The sequence below is a fragment of the Oryctolagus cuniculus genome, chromosome 16 (assembly GCF_051225735.1).
Source record: "Oryctolagus cuniculus isolate XC-2025 breed Fujian yellow rabbit chromosome 16, ASM5122573v1, whole genome shotgun sequence".
Taxonomy (NCBI): Eukaryota; Metazoa; Chordata; class Mammalia; order Lagomorpha; family Leporidae; genus Oryctolagus; species Oryctolagus cuniculus.
The window spans coordinates 41,570,330-41,577,498 of record NC_142882.1 but is presented as its reverse complement, the minus strand read 5'-3'; positions in this window follow the sequence as shown (position 1 = coordinate 41,577,498).

The window sequence follows — 7,169 nt, the reverse complement described above, 5'->3', positions numbered from 1 at the left end:
CCTTTGGTGTGGAGGATTGGGTCATGTGGAATTGAGAGTCCTAGCAGGATTTCTTGGACTGTGCTCTAGATGTGGAGCCACAGGCACTCCTACAGGGAAAAGACAGAGACACTCTGGCTTCCATCTTCCTCTGTCTCCTTTTATCCAGTAGTATGTCCTGTTGACCAAAGTTAAACAACAGTGCCCCTGAATTCTTCTCCCCTGTGTTCCACATTTCTGCACTGGGCAATGTTCTTGTGCTATGCTGCCCATGTGATGGAGTCTCATGGAACCCTCACTTATTTCTGTGTCTTGTGGACAAAGGATACAATGTCAGCTACTTCTTGTTCTGGGATTGCCAAAGGTTTCATGCACAATTTGTTCACATTCTTAGTGTGACATCCATTACTTAATTGAAGATATAACTCTCTCAGTTGGTTGTGATGGTCTTGACAAAAGAAGTGATTGCTTTATTTCTCATGCCTTGAATTTCCTTTATATGCTATGGACAATATATAAACAGAGCTGTGAAAAAGTAATCTACCAACTCCCATAATTAAATGATGCCCGAATGACAAAAGATATAGAACAGTCAACGTCAATGTTAGAAATTTGTACCTTGTAGTTATATATCTTCAGATTCTCTGCCTTGGAGAGTTTCTGCTAATGTCATACATGCCCCCACATGTAATAATAAGCTCAACTCTCAATGCCCCAAGATCGACATTAAGGGGAAATAGTCTCTATGGTCTATGATCAGGCTCAGAAAATGCAGCTACTGCCACAACACATACACACACACACACACACACATGCATGCTTCTCCCTCCAGTGCTAATTTTTGTAGGTTTGGTTTGATTTTATTGTCCGATCCAAGGATCAGTTTACTACCTGTTCTATTTATATGGTCTAAGTAAGGGCAACTATTGCCTCCACACTAGTCACATAATTTGTTCAATCATGGAATGTACTAGGCACCCCTACCTTATAAGCCAAAGTGTACTGAATTTTCTTTCATCCCAAAGTCTCAGAAAATACTTGCAAAGCATCAGAAACAAAGAGGGTGGTGGCTTCTCTCCTTCAGCTAGGCTTACTCTGTGCTCACGGGCTTGCTTGGCTTTGGCAGGTAGAATTCTGACGCTGAGGCCATTATTAAAGTATGTGTCTGTTGACTCTGGCTCCTGATTTAAAGGAAGATCTAGAACAACTTTAAGTCATATCGCCAACAAATATGTCCCAAGTAAGCTCTGCAAATGAACATCGGGCCATGGATCTCCTCCCTTGTTTCTTTATTTCACAAATGTTTATTCAGTGCCTATCATTCTTTTGTATTATGTGCCGAGAATACAAAGATAAAAACATGTTTCCTCTCTACTCCTCAAGAATAAGAGGAGTTCAAAGTCTTACACAATGTGAGACATAGAAAGAAGCATTTAAATAGTCAGCATAAAGCCATTATCATATGAGTAAATAACATGTATTATAGGGGGTTTATGTAGATGTCTCATGGGAGATTGGTTGCACTGATGAGATGAGGAACATATTCTAGGCAAAGAGTAGAAGACTTACAAACAATGGAAGAATGGGAAGGCTACAAGTTTCAAGGACCTATCGTTGCTGATTTTCCTGCATAAGGGGTAGGACAGGAAATCTAGGAGATGAAACTTCAAGAGAATGCTGTGGTCAAGGTGAAGTCTCTTGTGTGCCAAGCTAAGGAGTTTGGATTTTTATCTTTGTAAACTATGAGAAGCCACTGGACATTTTTGAGGATGGTCAAAATATTTCTACCCTCTGTCTGTTGGCAGTCAGGAGAATGGAATTAAGTGGAGATTGGCTGTTAGCCATGGAGACAGAGAGAAAGGTTTACCATGAGTTTGAAGGTGGATGGAATCATACTTTCAGACAACAGCTCACGGAAAGATGGGAGCATCCAGAACCCAGTTCTAGAAGGGGTGGTGTCTCCTCCCAGTAATTCGGAGGTTGAAGTTCTGAACCCCAGTGCCTCAGGTAGTGGCCTCATCTGGAAATCTGGGTAGCTGCAGGTGCCATTAGTTAAGATGATGTCACACTGGAGTAGGGAAGTCCCCCATCCAAGAGGACTGGCATTCTTATGAGAAGGAGAACTTTGGACAGATGCACACATCCTGTGAATGTGAAGGGGAGAGATTGGACTACTGTGTCTACAAGTGACAGAGTGCCATGGATGGGCAGCAAGCCACTTGAAGCTGGAAGAGGGGCACACAACAGATCCTCATACCCTCAGTGGGAACATCAGCTTCCAGAACTCTGAGACAATTTCTGGGTGGCATAAAAAAATCCATCTGTGGTATTAGTATCCCTGAGAGCTAACACAGATGCTGCTCTGGCTCTCAAGCTGGGTGGTTTTATTTTGTAGTAAGAAATGAGATAGGAACATCATCTCTTTCCATTATGTGTCATTGCAAAGCAGAGCTACTTTTCTAATTTTCTCCATCCTCCCTCATGAGCTCTGAGACTGCTACTCTTGCCAGTGAAATGTCGCTATTTTGGTCAATTGTATTGGAAACTGAGAAAGGACAGAATTATGATTTCTGGTGGCAACCCTGATTCTTGTTCCAAATATTATTGGTTTACAATTATCTAGCACTTAATCATTTGCAGAGGCTTGGTAAAAATTCAGAAAAAAAAATGTAGGAAAATCTCTTCCAATTGTTCTTTTGGCTAGATCACGCAGTTCTGGAACTAATGAAAATCAAATGTATTTCCTGCTAATGTAGTTTCATAAGCAACCTACATGTATAAACTGTCAAGAAATTTGATGGTTTATTGCTTCATAATGCTTTAAACTCTGTCTTTAAGAAAAAACAGAGTCCGTTAACACTTTCTCTTGATCTTTGCGGAATACTATGAAAATAATAACAAACCTCTGGGTAGAATAAACAATCTGCCTGTGACAATTGCCCAAGTGCCTTCTGGCAAGTCTAGTCCTTTCTGCTCTCTTTAAAGTTGCAAAGTGCAAATTGCTTTGCAGCAGTAATATATTCCGGTCAAAGTGAGGAGAGAAGCCTGCATTTCGTTTGAAAGTTGAGATTGGTGACTGGGTCATCTGAACAGCATCAGCAGCTTTGTGAAAGGGGTTCTGTCTTAGGGAAGATGTTTTCCTTTCTGGGTCAGATTTTAGACTAGGGTTGTCTTCCATTCTTGAATCACCAAGATTAGGGGCAACATGGGGACTCATCAGCCGTGTTTACATTTTCCAGAACACACCGGCTCAGAGTATGATGGGGCTGGATAAGCTTATCTGGCTCCAAGGTGGGCGCTGGGGTGTCCTTCGTCTGCTGTATGAACATGAGGCAGTTTCCACTGAAGGGCGGGCCGGAGACACCTAGGCCTCGGCAAGAATGCCCTTATGGAGCACTGGTGGCAAAAGACCTAAGAATTATAGAGGCTTAATCATTACATAACCCACCTTCCACACCCCAGCTCATGCTGGTTTCCCCCTCTCCTTCCCATTATTCTTGGTACTCTTTCTTAATACTTAGGTGTTAAGTTGTAGTATTGGTATTTTTCCATCTTTTAAAGAAAATATTTATTTTATTTATTCGAAACGTAGATTTACAGAGCAGAGAGGGAGAGAGAGAGAGAGAGAGAGAGAGAGAGATCTTTCATCTGCTGGTTCACTCCCCAAATGACTGCAGTGTCCGGAGCTGAGCTAAACTGAAGCCAGGAGCCAAGAGCCAGGAGCTTCATTTGGGTCTCCCATGTGGGTACATGGTTCCAAGGACTTCGGCCATTTCCTCTGCTTTCTCAGGTGCATTACCAGGGAGCGGGATTGGAATTGGAACAATTGGGTCTTGAACTGGTGCCCATATGGGATGCTGGCACTGTAGACGGTGGCTTATCCCACTGTGCCTCAGCCCTGGCCTCTGAGTTTTCTCTTTCTTACTGATCCTTCTTTGTCTCTCTCTCCTTCTTCTCTTCACCCACTCCAATTTCTCAAGCTCACTGAAGATTTCATCTACCCAACATAAAAGTAGGCTCCCAAACTCTCTCCACACATGCATATCCCACAGCCTAATAGCTACTACCAAAAGATTGTACTAATACCATGTTAAAAAGTGAACGTGTCTTCTACCAAATGTCTCCCCTTAACCAAAATTTTTTAGCTCAGTTGGTGGAATCATGGCCAGGAAATTTAGATGGATGTTGGTAATAAATTACTTCTCTCTATTACCCACCAGCCACCTGTGATTAATCACAGAGTACTGCTGATTTCTAAATCCCAATCCATGGTCTTTAATCCATCCCCACAGTCATCGTCTTAGTTTCCATCCTCATTATCCATCATCTGGCTGCTTTCTCTTTATTAGTTTTTTAATTGGTGTCCTTTCTCCATTCTTTTACCAATCAAATCTGCATTCAACCCCGCTGCTAGAATGTTCTTTTAGAAACGCGGATTGAAATGCATAAAACTCTGTGCTGGAAGTTTGTCCGTGTCTTTTTATGATTTAGAAGATGCAGCCCAAGCTTCTCAGACTGCAGTCTCCTTCCTGAGCCTTGGCTCTGTCTCAGTGCTAGCTACCCCACCCTGACACTCTGTGCCTGGGCAGTGCTCAGCTGCTTGCAGTGTTGTCAGACAGTGTTTAGTTTCGCTGCTTTGTATCACTGTTTGCTCTCCCTGTTGGGGACACTCTCTCCTTTTCTACCCTTGACCTAGCTAATTCCTAAGAACTCACTTAGGCATTGCTTTGTACCAGAGGCCCTCTCGTAGCAGACTGTCCCTGTTACCCACAGGGACAGCAAGTATTCAGTAAATATTGGCTGAATGAATTACTCCATTTTGTTGACTGAAGTGGTGGACAATCTAAAGACATGTCAACATAATATTAGGACAACTAACGCTAATTTTCACATCAATGTAGAGTTAACAACTTCTACGTTGCTTTATTCCATGTGGAGCTATGAAAATGAGACTCCACTCTTTTCTCCTCTTGGGAAAATTGCTCTCTTAACCTTTTCACAATTAGTTCCTCTTTATAACATCACAGGTTAGCGTTGTATACTATTATTTGGGTAAACAGAAAATGCTTGTATAAAATATACATAAAATACAAGCTAGATATATTTGTGTAAACTTGGGGTATCAAAGATGAAATTCTCGATGGAAGCTATAATCTAAATTGCTTACTTTTTCATTGTGCTTGCCAAGTTTCTCAGTCTTGAGATGGAGCCGCAGTGTGTCAGAGAGATAGTGATATAAGGTCACAGGGAGACTGATAGATGGCTCTTTCCAACTACTCCCGCTGACATAGGTAGATACAACAGTGTATTTGCTACAACACAGGACAGTGTGTGTGTGTGCCTTTGGCTGTACCTTAGTCAGAAGTATGTCCAGGGGTCCTGGATCGTGGAAGCTCACCTGAACAGTTTGCAAATCGATCTTCTTCTAAGCAAAAGGACGTACCCTGTGTCGTGGTGTGCCTCTGGCTTACACTGATTTAAAACACGAAATAGGTGAAGCCCTGACCTGTTTCAGCACGATGCCTGAAGTGGCAGATGGTGGGATTGTGTTTGAACCAGATTGCTCATGCCCAATCTCATGCCTCTATGCATTTCAGCTGCTATTTTTCATTTGTTATAGAAATGCCATTATCTTGACCAGTAATGCAGTTTCTCAGATATTTTGAAATCCTTAAAGGCTTATTTTTCGGAGAGTCTGCGCTGGAACACCAGCGACCGTGCCTCGTGTGCATGATATTAGGCTAATGTAGGGTGGAAACAGCAAATTGACTTTGATAACGGATTTTCAAGTGTGCTCTTTGTGGATGAAACGCTGTTTCACTTATTATGATTTTTTCAGGCAGTAATTTATTTGTAAATGTCTTGACTGCACTTTAATGCCATTCTGTCTCTGGGGGTGAGTCTGTGTTACAACCAGTCCCAGAGATAACCAGGTTAGGAAGACATCCTCACGTGGCATTTGTCTAGGGCCTGAAACTTCTTTTGTTGTGACAGCTTGACAGGAACAAATGATTCAACAGGATTCAGCAGCATAGGGAAAGACAACTACAAATTAGCATATAGTTGCCCGGAGGCATTAAGTTCAAATGGGCAGCTTCTTTTTTGCAAGGAAGCCAACAGCTGACATCTGAACACTAAGAGTCCATCTTGATATCTTTCCTACTAATCCTGTTTTGAATTCCTGGTGGTGGTGGGTGCTGGGTTGGGAAGTCTCAAATATAAAGTCCCCAGGTAGCAAGGGCAAATGCCCAGTGAAATTGGGTTCTTTCCAAAAGACCAAGAATGTGAGACAAACATGTAGGTTATTATAGGGGTTCCCACTGAATTCTCAAGGTGGGTGGAAGTTCAAGTTCCCAAGTAAATTATGAGATCCAGACATATTCTCATCTAGAGCCCAGCAGATTTTGTCTGTACAAGGTAAATAACTGAGGTTTGACCATCCGTGTGATTTCTGTTGTAGCTCCTCGTCTCTGTTAATGTAGTGCAAAATCATCCATAGACGATGCACAGAAGAATGAGCATGCCGTGTTCCAATAAATCTTTATATATACACACAGGCAGAGGGCCAAATTTGATCCATACACCATAGTTTGACCACCATTGTTTTAGGTTAAGTGAAGAAGGCTTTGCAAGTGCTTACATTCTTTTTTTTTTTTTTTTAACTTTTATTTAATGGATATAAATTTCCAAAGTACGACTTATGGATTACAATGGCTTCCCCCCCATACCGTCCCTCCCACCCGCAACCCTCCCCTTTCCCACTCCCTCTCCCCTTCCATTCACATCAAGATTCATTTTCGATTATCTTAATATACAGAAGATCAGCTTAGTATACATTAAGTAAGGATTTCAACAGTTTGCTCCCACACAGAAACATAAAGTGAAAAATGATGCAAGTGCTTACATTCTGTACTTGCTATCCTTTTAAAAATAGCTGTCAACTAGGCTGGCGCTATGGTGTAGCAGGTAAAACTACCACCACCTGCAGTGCTGGCATCCCATATGGGTGCTGGTTATAGTCCTGGCTGCTGCACTTCCAATCCAGCTCTCTGCCATGGCCTGGGAAAGCAGTAGAAGATGGCCCAAGTCCTTAGGCCCCTGTACCCATATGGGAGACCTGGAAGAAGCTACAGGTTCCTGGCTTCAGATGAGTCCAGCTCCAGTCATTGCAGGCCATTTGAGGAGTGAAC